At 49.0% G+C, this 16,094-nt stretch overlaps 1 protein-coding gene across 1 annotated transcript in view; it reads right to left on the reverse strand.

Moving 5' to 3' along the window:
- GREB1 (growth regulating estrogen receptor binding 1) overlaps window positions 1–11,268 on the reverse strand; it is a 135,508-nt gene extending 124,240 nt beyond the window's left edge. Inside the window, exon 1 of the mRNA XM_047782632.1 lies at window positions 11,239–11,268. The gene's annotated coding sequence lies outside the window, so the exon portion shown is untranslated. The remainder of the gene's footprint in view (window positions 1–11,238) is intronic.
- Window positions 11,269–16,094: the final 4,826 nt, after the last annotated feature.

The following is a 16,094-nucleotide window of genomic DNA, read 5'->3' on the forward strand; positions in this document are numbered from 1 at the left end:
AGAGCAACTCAGCCTTCCACCCAGAGTCCTCTTGCCCTGACTCTCCCTCCCCCAGCTGGCATCAAATCCTGACGCCCCCGCCACGTCCCTAAGGGGAACTGCTGACCCATCTCCTGACTGTAATTAGCTATGCAAGCATCTCAAATTTACTGTACAAACTGCAGGCCCTTAGGAGTTTCCACTGTGGTGCAGTGGGTTAAGGATCTAGCATTGTCACTGCAATGGCTTGGGTCACTGCTGTGGCGAGGGTTTGATCCCTGGCCCAGGAATATTCATATGCAAAAACAAAAAGAAAAATAAAATAAAACAAAAAACTGTGGGCACTTATGTAGTCTGGCATATTTGCCTTGATAATAAAAAGCACCAATTCTTAAAATCTTAGAAGAAATCAGGGCAAAAGCAATTCAGTGAAGACAGACAGCCTTTTCAACAAAAGGTGCCAGAACAACTGGATACCCACAGGCAAAGACATGAATCTTAACCTAAACCTTTACACCTTATATAAAAATCACCTCAAAATGGATCACAGACTGACATGGAAAACAAAACTAGAAAACCTCTAGAAAACAACAACGACAACAGCTGAACTCTTCATGATCTATGGCTAAGCAAAAAGATTTTAGACTTGACGCCAAAGGCACAATCGCAAAATGATAAGCTGATATGCTGGACCTCATCAGAATTTAAGTTTGCTCTGCAAAAGACCCTGCTAGGAAAACTAAAAGACAAGCTGCAGAACGGAAGAAAATAGTTGCAAGCTTCATATCCAACAAAAGACTCACACTTGTAATATTTTTTAACTCCCAAATTAAACAGTTTAAAAAATCCAATGAGAAAACGGGCAGAAGATACAAAGAGACACTTTACGGAAGGATAAACAGAAGTGCATAAACCACAGAAAGATGTTCAGCTTCATTAGCCAAGAGGAAAATACAAATTAAACCCACCATAAGATTTCACTGCATACTCACCAGAATGTCTAAAAAAAAAAGTGACAGGAGTTCCCATCGTGACTCAGTGGTTAACGAAACCGACTAGTATCCAAGAGGACGGGGGTTCGATCCCTGGCCTCACTCAGTGGGTTAAGGATCTGGCATTGCTGTGGCTGTGGTGTAGGCCGGCAGCAGCAGCTCCAATTCAACCCCTAGCCTGGGAACCTTCACATGCTGCGGGTGCAGCCCTAAAAAAAAAGACAAAAGACGAAAAAAAAAGAAAAAAGAAAAGAGTGACAAAGTGACAATACCAAATGTGAAGAATGCAGAGAAACTGGATCTTCGTGCTTTGCTAGTGGGGATGGAAAATGATAGCACAGACACTCTGCAACACTGTTTTGCGAGTTCTTATACAATTGAACATGCCACTACCAGAAGACCCAGCCACTGCACTCTTGGGTGTTTGTGCCATAAAAATTAAAAGTTATTAGACAAAAACCTGTGCACCAATGTCAAGACCAGCTTTATTTATAAGAGCCAGAACCCAGAAACAATTTGGATATTCTTCAATAGGCTAATGGTTACGATGTGGCCAATACAACCAATAAGAAGGAATGATTTTTTTTTTTGGTCTTTTTAGGGCCACACCCGCAACATATGGAGGTCAGAGCTGTAGCTGCCAGCCTACGCCAGAGCCACAGCAACACCAGATCTGAGCCAAGTCTGCGACCTACACCTGAGGGTGATAGTATCATCACAATAATAACGGTAACAATAACAGTAATGAAAAGGAGAAGGACGTGTCGGAGGAAGAGGGGAAGGAGTAATAGTGGTGGTGGCAGCAGCAGGAGGAGGGGGAGGAGGGGGGAGGAAGAAGGAGGGGAGGTGAAGAAGGAGGAGGGGGAGGAGGGAGGGGAGGAGGGGGAGGAGGGGAGGAGGAGGGGGAGGTGAAGAAGGAGGAGGGGGAGGAGGAGGGGGGAGGAGGAGCGGGGAGGAGCGGGGAGGAGGGGAGGAGGAGGGAGAGGAGGGGGAGGAGGAGGGGGAGGAGGGGAGGAGGAGGGGAGGAGGAGGGGGAGCAGGGGGGAGGAGGGAGTTCGGGCTCTTTCTATGTCTAAGATGATGTTCTAACTCTTAACATGCAACACACTGAATTCTTGCCACCCCTCTCCTTGTATAAAAAACTACAAGGTGTTTGTTATCATTGACCCCATTTTACGGATGAAAAAACAGACCTAGAGAAGATCAAGTCCCCCGGCCAAGTGTGTGTGACCCTGGGTCTACAGGACCCCAGACAACCAGCCCTTCACCACACTCCCGTGAGTGTAACCACTCCGACCAGCCACCGTGGCAGCAGACGGAGGGTTAGCATCGTCTAAGGCAAGCCTGGCTCGGGAAGCCGGAGTCGGCGGCCGCGTCGGGAATGGACTCGGATTTCTAGACCAAAGATCCCTTCCAGCGACCTCTGGCCGGGGCAGAGCCAGAGCAGCTTCCCAGAGCTGCGTTCCTCACCCTGCGCCAGGCCAAAGACCCACAGACGTGCTTGGAGGGCTTCAGATTCATCGAAGATTCTAATGCATGCATATGGTCTGCAAGAAGTTACATTTCTAACACATTCCCAGGCGATGCTACGGCGGTTAGTCCCTGGATCAAACTAGCTGACCCAGAAAATACCGGACAATGCTAAAGTCTCCAGAGTTTGGGATGAGAAGTCAGGGAAAATGGTTTTAGTGTTGGGGGCACCTCAGACCACACCTCCCACAGCAGTGTGGGATCCGAGCCACATCCACGACCTGCACCACAGCTCCCAGCAACACCAGATCCTTAACCCACTGAGAGAGGCCAGGGATGGAACCCGCATCCTCCTAGATACCAGTTGGGTTCATGACCCACTGAGCCACAACGGGAACTCCTGGAATGATGGATTTTAGTCTTTTTTTTTTTTTTGCTATTTCTTGGGCCGCTCCTGTGGCATATGGAGGTTCCCAGGCTAGGGGTCTAATCGGAGCTGCAGCCGCCGGCCTACACCAGAGCCACAGCAATGCAGGATCCGAGCCGCGTCTGCGACCTACACCACAGCTCACGGCAACGCCGGATCATTAACCCACTGAGCAAGGGCAGGGACCGAACCCGCAACCTCATGGTTCCTAGTCGGATTCGTTAACCACTGCGCCACGACGGGAACTCCGGAATGATGGATTTTAAAGAGCAAGGAAGCCTTAGTAAATCCAGGGTCCAGAGGGGTTTCCAGACGTATTATTCCTAAACGGATCACATGCACGTCTAACAAAAGAACATCAGGCAAAGAAGGGAGCAGAGGCACAGGGAAGGAACAGAATCCTTAGTCAAGCCTGAAGCAGAGACCCTGAGCCGGGATCCTTCGTAAAGGGTGGTCTCTGTGTGTGCCTTCAACACCCAAATAAGAACATTTAAGAACCGTGTGAATAACGGTGTGGAGGTCATAGTGTGACAGGGGATTCGTCTGATGGCTCAAACCCAGGAGTGCTTGCTCTCTGGAGGACTTAGCAATTTTTGACGATTTAATTGTATTGGAATTCAGTGGACTTACGATACTGTATTAGTTTCAGGTGTACAGCAAAGTGAATCCGTCACACATACGCCTATGTCCATTCTTTTTTCCCACACAGCTTATTACAAACTCTTGAGTAGACGGTCCTGTGCGGTGCAGTAGGTTCTCATTAATCATCTCTTTTATACAGGACTTAGCAATTTTTATGTGCTGTGTCCCGTCCAAACTGTCCGCCAAGAACCCACAAACACCCACAGGGAAGTACCGTGTCCTGCACTGCCCCAGGCTGCACAGGGGTGTACACCCCCAGTCTCCATGCCAGACACAGAAAAGCTCACTGATGACAACGGGGTCGCCTGGGTGGCCTCCAACCTTATTCACTATAGCGGAAGAGTCTGGGTCCTCCCTGAAGCCCCCCACACCAGTCCCGGGAGCCCCTGTGCACTCTTGCAAACAAGCCTAGAACTGCAGACTCTGAAGCTGAGTGTGCTCACCTAAGCAGGCACCCTTTGGAGTGTGCCATAGACTAAAGACTTGTGTCCCCTCAAAATTCATATGTTGCAGCCCTAATTCCCAGTGTGGCTGTAGTTGAAGACAAAGCCTCAAAGGAGGTGATTAAGGTTAAGTGAGGTCGGAAGGAGGGGGGGGGGCTGATCAATAGCGTTAGTGTCCGTATCAGAAGAGACAGCAAAGAGAGCTCCCCCCCACCTCTCTCCTTCCCCCCTTCCCTCTCTCTCTCTCCTCCCATCCTGCTGGGGGAGGAGGGGAGGAGTGGCCATGAGAAGACACCTACAAGCCGGGAAGAGAACTCTCACCAGAAACCAAATCAGCCAGACCCTTGATCTTGAATTTCTAGCCTCCAGAATTGTGAGAAATAGATTTCTGTTGTTTAAGCTACTCAGTCTATGGTATTTTGCTATGACAGCTCACGCACAGAGCAGGGCGAGAAGGCAATATTGGATCTTTACTCTTACGTATCCTTTACTTTAAAAATCACACGTCCTTTAAGCTCTGGTGATGATGGACTGAGCCTGGCTCCCCGGACCCCCCGGTGCATGTGTCACACACAGCGAGAGAGGCATCATGAGGAAACTGCACCCTACAGCTCAGAGGGGTTGGCTGAATGCCCGCACCTGTCCACCTGTCTCCGTGGATTACAGCATATGACAGTCTATACGTGGCCAGGCTATGATCTTAGCTAACAGAATCTGTGCCTTATTTTCTAGAAAATGAAAATCACAGTACAGAAGTTCACAGCCAGTCCTGCCACTCGAATGTAAACTCCATGAGGGCAGGAATTGCTTATTCTGTTCACGGATGCATCCACAGCATTTCGACTAGTACTTGGCATGCAGTGCATCCTCAATAAATATTTACTATTAAACAACGGAATTTTGTTGCTAAAACACGTGTTACCTTTACAGACCATCACGTCTGCTGGTTTTTAAATTTTGGAAACAACTTTCTAACCTTGTTCTTAATTCTTACAAATGAAGATACCGGTGGGTCTTTAATTCCCTCCGTTAAAAGACAAAATTTCAAAACTTACCAATTAGTTCACATCAGAGAACAGTACAGAGAACAGAAAAACAGAATGCTTTTTTTTTGTCTTTTTTTTGCCATTTCTTGGGCCACTCCCACGGCATATGGAGGTTCCCAGGCTAGGGGTCGAATCGGAGCTACAGCTGCCAGCCTACACCACAGCCACAGCAACGCGGGACCCGAGCCGTGTCTGCAACCCCCACCCCAGCTCACGGCAACGCCAGATCCTCAACCCACTTAGCAAGGCCAGGGATCGAACCTGCAACCTCATGGTTCCTAGTCGGATTCGTTAACCACTGCGCCACAATGGGAACTCCAGAAGAACAGAATACTTTTTATGTGGTAGATACCCAAGGATTGCAGTGCCTATAATAATAATTTATTCTCATTCTCATGATTATTATTCAGCTACCCCGTGTGCCTGAAAGCACTGGAATGAGAGGTGATTCTCAACCAATGAGATGCTCGCAGGCATGAGGTCCTTGTTTTACTCCCATCCTGCCTTCCATTCTTCTCCCCAGAGTCCAAGACATTGCTAAACACATAGCAGACACTTACATGTGACAAATATGAAACAAACTGACCTTCTGGCTCAAACTCTCCTATGTTGGAGTCAAGACCTCAAAATAGAGCCCTTCACGGTTCTCTAATTGTTTCCACCAGTTTTAGGCTTGTCTCTGCCCAGAGTTCGGCAAGTTCCCTAAAGAACAAAAGCTCATTCATGCCTCAAATATTTACTGAGCCCAGGCGACGGACCAGCCTTTGTGCCGGGGGCCGGGGCACCACGGTGAGCAAGGGGACCTGATCCTTCAGAGGACTGGCCACAGGCGACAGGGGAGATAAGACAGCAAACAGGCAGGTCACTCCCAAAGTGGTGTGTCCTGTGAAACAGTTCTCACCCTTTCCTTTTTTGTTTTTGTCTTTAATGAAAATTGCCAACAGTTTTATGCCAAAATTTCTCAGTTCAGATTTTCTCTAATCATTCTCTCCCAGATCTTTCTGCGTCAAGAACTGAAGCTATGACTCAGAGTTCCTGATCCGCAGAAGCTCCCAGAGCCCCGCACCATTGGTGTCATTCTGCACGGACGGAAGACGCTGAGACTGCACTGATTTGCCACACTCGATGAGGGGTAAATGCACAATTTCCACCAGGGTTTTGCTTCTGTGGTTGTTTTTTTTTTTTTCTGTGGTCGCCAGCCACCTGTCCCCCTTCCCAGAGCCTCTGCATAGGGGGAGATGTGGGGCCTGAGAATCTGCATTTTGTACCAGTTCCCTGGGGACGTCAAAGCTGCCGGTCCAGCAACTACTGTTTGAGAACCCCCACATTCACCTGGAAGGCAGACCTGAGCTCGAAGAAAGTAACTGGAAAGGAAATTTATGGATGAACCAGGCTAAGCCCCTCGGGGGACAGGCAGGTGAGCCAGAGAGCCAACTCTCTCAAGGTCAAAGCCGAACAAGTTACACAAGCGCCGGCCCAGCTCCCTCGCCCGTCTGTTACACAGCCTCCCAGCAGCACTTCCTGCCCCCAAACACGCCCTTCTCAGTGGATTCAGAGGCAAACTCACTGTCACAAACACAGGAGCATGAAATGCCGTCATATTTTGGATTTAATTCAGAGTAATCCCAGAGGGTTGCAGTGTGAGGAGAGAGGAGATGGAAGAAACAAAATTGACACAGTGTTCACAATTGTGACACTGGATGAGATGACACAGAAGTTCATTACGTGATCTTTCGACTTCTGCAGATGTTTGAAGTTTTCCACAATAAAAAGGTCATGGGGGAGTTCCCTTGTGGCACAGCCGGTTAAGGATCCAGCATTGTCACAGCAGTGGCTCAAGTTGCTGCTGTGGCGTGGGTTCGATCCCGGGCCAGGGAACTTCGATATGCGTGGCCAAAAAAAAAGGGGGGGAGTCCTGGGAGTCAGCTGGATCAAGCTCTGTCATGGCACAGCTCTGAGAGGACTTGGGTTCCCACACAGACCCTGGGAGAAAACTCTCCCAAAAGAGTATTTTGACCATCCGTGCCATGCCAAGCCTTGGTTGGCCACTAGAGGGAGTCACACCAAACAAAGACACAAATCGCTTTCCCCAAGAAGCCCATAATGTGGGGAGGTAAACAAAATGCAAATTATTTGTGTTTTAGGGACAGAGAAACATGGCATGAGATAATTAGGAGTGAGCTAAGAGACGGAGAGAACCGAGGCAAGACAGCATAGTTTCCCAATGTATATCCTTGAAGTTAAATTTTTTTTTGCTTTTTTTTTTGGATTTTTGGGCTGCACCCACAGTATCAGGAGGTTCCCAGGCTAGGGGTTGAACTGGAGCTGCAGCCGCCAGCCTACACCACAGCCACGCAGGATCCAAACTGCGTCTGCCACCTACACCACAGCTCACGGCAACGCCGGATCCTTCACCCACTGAGCGAGGCCAGGGATCAAACCTGCAACCTCATGGTTCCTAGTCAGATTTGTTACCACTGCGCCACGACAGGAACTCCTTGCCATTTTCTAACAGCAGTGAAGTTTCAATGACGTGTTATCAAAATGCAAAGAACATCAAAAGCACAAATAAGAGGAAAAGCCCAAGACTCTTTCAGAGAAAGAGTTACATTGTAATTTATCCACAAAATAGAATATGAAGTTGTAATTTAAAATATCAATGAAACAACAAGAAGTATATTCATAATGTAACTTTTATATGAGAAAGACACAAAATAACACAGATATTATAGCTATAATATATATTATAGATACTATGTATAATACATATTATAATTATACACATATGCCAATGTTTAGAAGCATATAGAATTTAACTGGGTTTTTAGCCATGCCCATAGCATGCAGAACTTCCTGGGCCAGGGATCGAACTCGGGCCATAGCAGGAACCCAAGCCACAGCAGTGACAATGCCAAGTCCTTAACTTCTAGACCACCAGGGAACTCCCAGAATTTAGTTTCACTACCAGAAAAAATACACCAAAGTATTAACAGTAATTATATCCGGATCACAGATTTCCAGTTTTCCCTTTTTAAAAAACTCTTCTATATGTTTTTAAGTTTTATGTCACAAATACAACTTTTACAATAGTCTTCGCCATCCTGTTGGGGCTTTTTAAGGGACATTTAGCTTTAAAGGACTGCAATGTATCTACACATCCAGAGACTGAACCAAAAAGACAAGCGTGCCCATGAAGCAGTGTATGACCTGCGAAAATTAACTGACTGCAAACTTTTGAAGAGATTCGGATTCGTGGCGCCTTTGGAATGGCCAGGCCAGGGCTCCATGAGCTGCCCTCCGCCAGACCTAATGGTCAGTTACCCCCACAAAGGCCCTCCGAACCCCTGAAGCAGGCTGGAGAGGGAATGTGGATTCTTAAAAGCACGCTCCCTTCACCCACATAACGCCTGAAGGGGCCACGCCACAGCCTTTGCATAAGTGTCCTGGTCGCTCTCAGGCTCTGATGACTAGGCTTTGGCCTTGGCACAGGGTGCAGGGCGCCTGCCTCTCTAAGTTAGTCCATCATCTTCTCATTCTGAATGTTTTAACCCTTTCTTAGCTCTCCTTTGAGACTGCCTGTGAACACTGTAGGATCTCTAAATAATTCAAAAGTTCAATCCACAAACGGGACACCCTTTTCTTAAAATGGAGGGTTCTCATGTCAAATAAAACGGTAGTGACAGGATAAACATCTACTCGAACCTCAGAGTTGGGTCAATCGCTTGCTGAATGAAAGAGGGACCAACGTTGCGCTAAGCAGAGAACGCTCTAGACAGGCTCTAGATTATAAACTCTCCTATTTCAAATGACAAAAACATAGATACTAAAGTGTGGCTTCAAATTACCCATCCAGTAAAAGATTACAGGTATTGGTGTAACTATTTCACTAGTTAAAAATGCTGTAAACCACGAATAAGCCATTTAAACCATCTGCTATGACAAAAAAGGCCAGGATGGAGTTTCAGTTTCAATCTGAACGTACTTCTTACCCTTTAAAAAATATCGGTTCCAAAAAAATCAGTTTGAAAAGCTATATGCACCCCAGTGTTCACAGCAGCATTTTGTACAATAGCCAACACATGGAAGGAACTCAGGTGTCCATCAACAGATGAAAGGCTAAAGAAGATGTGAGATATATATATGTATATGTATAATGGAGTACTACTCAGCCATAAAAAAGAACGAAATTTTGCCATTTGCAGCAACAGGGATGGACTTGGAGGATATTACGCTAAGTGAAATAAGTCAGATAGAGAAAGGCAAATACTGTATTATATCCACATGTGGAATCTAAAAAATGCAGTGAACTAGTGAATATAACAAAGAAGAAGCAGACTCTCAAATATAGAGAACAAACCAGTGGTTAGCAGTGGGGAGAGTGATGGTGGAGGGGCCTTATGGGGGAGGGATTAAGAGGTACAAACAACCAGGTGTGAAATACGCTACAAGGATACCTTGTACAACCCAGGGAATATAGCCACTATTTTAAAAGAACTACAAATGGAGTGTAACCTTTAAGAATTGTGAATCACCATATTAAACACCTGTAATATATAATATTGTGCCTCAAGTACAGTTCAATTTAAACAATTAAAAAATGAATATATTTGTTCCAGAACGAGCAGCAAACCACCTCATCCACTGCTATGTGGGATGGAAAATGTCACAGGTCACAACATAAACTTTTTTATTTTTATTTTTTTGGCTTTTTAGGGACGCACTCACGGCATATGGAGGTTCCCAGGCTAGGGGTAGAACAGGAGCTGCAGCTGCCGGCCTATGCCAGAGCCACAGCAATGCCAGATCCAAGCCACGTCTGTGACCTACACCACAGCTCACAGCAACGCCGGATCCTTAACCCACTGAGCAAGGCCAGGGATCCCAACATGAACCCTCCTGGTTCGTTTCCACTGCACCGCAATGGGAAAGCCCACAAACTTTAAATGGACCAGATTGCAGTATGAAAAGATTTGTAGAAACATCTCCTCACTTGAGTTTCACCTGTTTCACATCTTAAATTTGGTTCTTGGGTCCTAGAAACAAACTTTTCTGAGCAAATCCACAACCAGTGCTCTAGGAGCAATGGACTGGTTATCAGGAATTCCTCACCTCTGCCCAGAGACACAAGACATTCTAAGAGGTAAGAGTCTAACTGGCCTTGAAACCTTCCAATAATGTTTTTCCTACACAGTGCTGCAAACCAGGTGACATTAACACAACATTTATATAAGAGGAAGTTCAGAACCTCCCAGACCTCACGGTGTTAATCGCAGAAATTAAAACGTTCTCACTAGGAATAAAAGCTTTTAGCAAGTTAAATTTAAGCTTTGTTTCTTTGAGATACCGAAAAAAATAAATAAATAACCCCAAATCTTTCAAGTCCTAAGTTACACCTCTATAATAAAAAGTTTATTAAAGAAAAACTTGAGTATACAAATTAAGTAGTTCCTCTTTCCGGCTGGTCTTCATGACCAGGAATCAGAAGAGGCTTGACAGCGAAATGGCCCAGCATCCTTCGTGAATGGCGATCGTCCTGGCCTCCCCGGGGCCTGGCGCGCGGGCGGCGACACACACACACACGCACGCACGCACGCACACGCACACACACACACACACCTTCTTGGACCGCAGGGAAGCAGTCTTTGTTCTCAAGATTCCAAACGGATCCAGCTCCTAAGCCCCCGCCTGCCCTGAACCAGCCTTGCCGAGGGTCGGAGCCCCTCAAAGACCGTCCCGGGCGGTTCTGGAAAGAAGCCCCATTTCCCCGTGTCCCAAGTGTTGGAGATGGGGCCGCCGCCTCGGGCTCCAGCCTCTCCAAACACACAGACATGGACAGGCACGCACGCGTGCGCACCCTCAAAACTGTGAACCTCACCATCATTGCCATTTTTATTCGCTCCCACCTACGGGGCGCTCACCATGTGCCAAGCGCTGCGCGCGCGCTCTAGGTCTCCTTAACTCCAACGCTGACGATCCCGCTGGCACACTCACACACGCGCACACTCACACACGCACACGGGGCAGCAGCACCCAGATCCCCACGAGCCCTCGAGGCCGAACCCCGACACTTCCTCAGGCTCCGGGAGGGTCTGGGCGGAAAAGTGCGCGCGTCCTCCCGCGCGCTCCTCCGGCTGCGCCCCGCGCGGCGCCGCGACCGGTCCCCCCCACCTCGGCCCCGCTCGGCGCCCTCCGCCCGCTCCGCCGACCCGGCCCCGCGGCCAGTGCGCGGCCGCTCTTACCGCCGCCCTTTGTCCTCGCGCCGCCGCGGCCCGGCTCCGATGCGCCCGCCGCCGTCGGAGGGCCGGCCCCGCCGCCCGCGCGGTCACTCCCCCGGCTGCAGGGCTCGGACGGCCGGGGAGCGCGCAGCAAAGCCCGGATCCGCGGAGCCCGGCCCGCGCCGGGGACTGACCCCTGACCCCGGCCGCCCCCGGAGTCCGCTTCTCCGGGTCTTCCGGCCGACCGCGGAGGAGGGCCGGCGGTGGGCTCTCGGCCTCCCCGGGGACCCGGCCGGGGAAGGGTCGCGACGAGGGCGGCGCCGGGGCCGGATCCGGCGGCGTCGAGCGAGGGGAGGAGATTCGAGGGCGGGAGCCGAACCCCGCGCCTGCCCGCCGCCCGCCTGGTCTCGCGCCCCAGTTTTATCCCAGCCGCCGGGGCCCGGAGTCCGGTCCCCTCGCCCCTGCCCCCGAGCGCGCTCTTCCGGCCAAAGCCCAGCCTCCCCACCTGAAGGCTCGCCGCCTGCGCGCGGGGAATGTCGCTTTCCACTCGGATCTCCCCGAGGGATTCCTGCCCCCACGGTCCCCGTCCCGTCCCCCAGGCACAACCTCTCCACCTTCCCACGGGGCCACCCTGGGAGCCCTTTCGGCCACCAGAGGCTGAGCCGGGGAGGGAGTCTGGGCAGAAGTTGGAAGAACCTTTGGAGAACAGTGGTCATTGGGTCGCTTGGGACCCAGGCGACAAGGCAGATCTGCGAGGCAGCAGGAGCAGAGCCCAGGCTTCCCAACGGCTCCACTCCAAGGGCCCCGGGGTGCCCGCCCCGGCGGACCCGGCTGAGCCCTGCGGAGGGGCGCGAAGGCGGGGCGCCCGCAGGACCCGGCTCCCCTTGTCTTTCTCCCGCCTCCAGCGGACCCGCTCCAGCAGCGGGGGTCAGCGGGAACCCCAACGGGCGGCTCGGCCAGCGGCCCACCAGGGGGCCTGACGGAGACCAGCTGAGGAGAAAGAAGATTCTGGAACGGTGGGCACCAGCAGGCAGAATCCAGCCAACATTCCCTGGCCTGTGCGGGTCAGAGGAGCAAGCGAAGGAAAGAAGGAACCAACGAACCTCAAAGAATTCTCTGCAGGCGTTGCCTGTGGCTGGTGCGGAGGCCGCCTGTTATCAGCAGAGGGCAGGAGGAAAACTCGAGATTTTCTTTTTTTTTTTTATTCAAAAGAGAAGCACCTGTGATTTCAGGATCCTTCGAAGCGCAGAATTAGAGTCCGGCGACCAGCCCTGTATCCTGACCGCCACTCACCCCCACGACTGGCCCTGTGGCCTTGGGCCAGTCTGACCGTGTCCTCGAGGAGAGGGGAGACAGTCACAGTTCCCTGAGCTGGGCGGTTCCATGAAGGAATGAGGGTCTGGCCCCCAGGAAGTGTCAGCCCACAACAGGTCCTTGGGGGAAACGTTGCCTGAATCCATCTCGCCAGATTTCCTGCACTCCGCAGACCATCATTTTCCTTTTCTTATCATGAAATATTTCAAACACACACTAGGCTAGAGAGAAACCTCCTGAGTCCCTCTCTTTGTGCCCAAGAACCAGCCATTCTAACCTCTCACTGTGGTTATTTCAGATACTTATGTAAGAAATCAATATCACACTACAGTTAAAATCCCTTGCACAGCCCCCCCCCCCAAATCCCAAGTCCTTCCTCCCCCCAGTCCCCAGGACGCTCAAACATCCCATCAGTGTTGTCATGCTAGTGCTACCTCTGCAGGTGTTCTTAGCAGTTTTACAACTTTTTGTGTGTCGTCATAGTCTATGTTTTGTTCCATCACCCGCTTGGCTTGTTTTATGCCGGATTTTGTTCCTTTGTCGTTTTGGCCACACCCTTGGCATGCGGACCGTCCAGGGCCAGGGCCTGAACTGCCACCCCAGCATCGACCCAAAGCTGCTGCAGGGACAATGCCGGCTCCTTAACCCACTGTGCCACAAGAGAACACCTGTTGGATGTTGTTTTGCTCAGTGTTCTGTTTGCAAGGGTCATCTCATCACACATACAGCCCTCGGTTACTCATTTGAACTGCTAACCAGTTAGTAGTCCACTGCACGAACATGACACGATTTGCATAGACGTTCTTCTCTTGGTGGACATTTGAGTTGATGCTGTTTTTCATGATTATAAACAAGCCGGCAAGTGAGCGCTCTTGGTTGCATTTGTGTTTGCTGGGAATACACAGTTTATCAACCACTCCGGTAAAAATATGTACAGACTAGCTGTGCTAAATTGACACTCACCAATATGTTGGCTCTGTGGCTTGGATTAATTACTGCAATTGCTAAACCAATAATGACTGTATTTACTTTTTCCCCTCTTATTTTTTTGACAGCTTACATTTTATGAAGCAACCCAAATCCTTCAGAGCAGAGTCAGCAAACTTTTCCTTGAAGGAATAAAAGTAACTATTTTAAGCTTTGCCAGCCAAGAGGCGAAATCCACACTATGCTATGATTTAAGTACTTCTATAACCGTGTGAGGTATAACATTTTAAAAAAGTAAAAACTGGGGAGTTCCCATCGTGGCTCAGTGGTTGGCAAATCCGACTAGGAACCATGAGGTTGCGGGTTCAGTCCCTGGCCTCGCTCAGTGGGTTGGGGATTCAGCGTTGCCGTGAGCTGTGGTGTAGCTGGCAGAGGCAGCTCGGATCTGGCGTGGCTGTGGCTGTGGTGTAGACTGGCAGCTACAGCTCCCATTAGACCCCTAGCCTGGGAACCTCCACGTGCCAAGGGTGCAGCCCTATGAAAAAAAAAAAAAAAGCAAAAACCATTCTTTTCTCATGAGTCGTAAAAAAAGACACCTCCTCCTAAAAAAATGCAAGATAGCTGAACGGATTTGACTCACGGACCACAGTTACTTTACCTGCCCAGCTCTGGGTATGTGTAAATCATTCCAAAAATTAATTCCTTTTCTTAAAACCCAACACTAAAAAAGAAGTCATCTTTAATAAAGACAAAAACATAAACTGCCTCACCAGAAGACTCAAAGCGAATATGAAGTTTTTGCTAGGGGAAAATTTTTAGGAGGCTGTCCCATGCCTTAGCTAATTGGGACAATGACTTTGGGGGGACCCATTTAATCCCATTTTTTAAACCTATAATAAATTTCAGAAAGGCATAGACTCCTTTCAAGAATTGACTCCTTCATGGCTCAGCAGAAACAAATCTGACTACCATCCATGGAGATGCAGGTTCAATCCCTGGCCTCGATCAGTGGGTTAAGGATCCAGCATTGCTGTGAGCTGTGGTGTAGGCTGGCAGCTGTAGTTCTGATTCAACCCCCTAGCCTGGGAACCTCCATATGCTGTGGGTGGAGCCCTGAAAAGACCAAAAAAGGGGGGGGGGGATTCGACGAGAGATGAAATTCCGTAAAAAGAAGTTGTGTATTCTTTTCCTGCTGAATGAATCATCTCTCTGCTCCTGGTTCATGATGTAAATACCAGCACACAAACACCAATGATTCGCTTCTTTTTGTCCTGAACTGAACCTGACTCATGGCTCTTATGTCTTGACTGCACTTGAACTAAAACTTGAAAAAGTCATTTCAAGATATTTTCTTCGATGAGGCAAACCAAGCTAGTTTAAAAGGTTGACGAAAATGGGACCAAATTAAAAAAACCGCCGTGGCCCACCTCAGACCTACAAAGGAGCTGTCAGCCTCTAAGCTCATTCAATGAGCAGGGTTCACAGAGGCCACGGGGTCAGGAAGGCAATTAGACATGGCTTCTGGGCACATTTGTTCCTTTGACCAGAATCAGCCTAAAGAAGGACACACGTGTACTTCTCACACGCACACACACATGCTTCTCTGCACACGTACACAACCTCACACACGTCTCTCCTTCCACGGTTCTGTATGTGCCACACACATGCATTCCTTAAACACACACCCGCTTCCTTAAATGCACACAGCGCACACATTTCAAACATATAGATGGCTCTTTGATTTTTTTTTGGTCTTTTTTTTTTTTAGGGCCACACCCGAGGCCTATGGAGGTTCCCAGGCTAGGGGTTGAATTGGAGCTGCAGCTGCCAGTCTACACCACAGCCACAGCAACTCAAGATCCTTAACCCACCGAGTGAGGCCAGGGATTGAACCTGCAATCTCGTGGATGCTAGGCAGATTCATTTCCGCTGCGCCACGACAGGAACTCCTATATGGCTCTTCTTCACATACATGTGTCTCTCACGCATGTTTCTTTCCACCAGTACCAAATATTTCTTTCTCTGTCACACACACACACGTATTGTCACACAAATATTTTTCCCTGGGTACACAATTCTCCTTGCACCCACATCTGTTTCTTGCAAATCCATCTCTTCTCGGACCTTTTTCTCTCTATCATAGACACATTTCCCATGACCACACTCAGACACAAATTCACTCGCTCACACATTTTCATATAGTTGCACGTAAAAATATAAACCCACAAATTCATTCTCTCCCATATTCTCATCTATACTTATATCTCTTTTTTAAATCTTTTTTTTTAATTCTAGTTGATTGACAAGAGACTGTGGATATATTTGCATGTGCGACAAATAAAGAACTAGATCTACATATATCCACCAATATACGCGCAGTGCCTTGCCTTTCCTGCCTGAGCAGAAACGGCTTCTTCTTGGGGTCGCCTCCCCCACAGCCTCCCCCTTAAAATGCCGCAGAGTAGCATTGGATTCAGCCTTGAGAAGCTGTCGTGCATGTGTGGCAAGCAGTGTCGCATCATTTGTTATCAGCAAACCCCTTGTTTCTCTATAAACGGGGCTTCTGAATGGCTTAAGCTACTCAAAGTTTATTCCTTTATCGTAAATATCTCTATAAACGCTAACCCGGTTTATGCTAA

Source organism: Phacochoerus africanus, chromosome 5 (assembly GCF_016906955.1).
Source record: "Phacochoerus africanus isolate WHEZ1 chromosome 5, ROS_Pafr_v1, whole genome shotgun sequence".
NCBI classification, from domain to species: domain Eukaryota; kingdom Metazoa; phylum Chordata; class Mammalia; order Artiodactyla; family Suidae; genus Phacochoerus; species Phacochoerus africanus.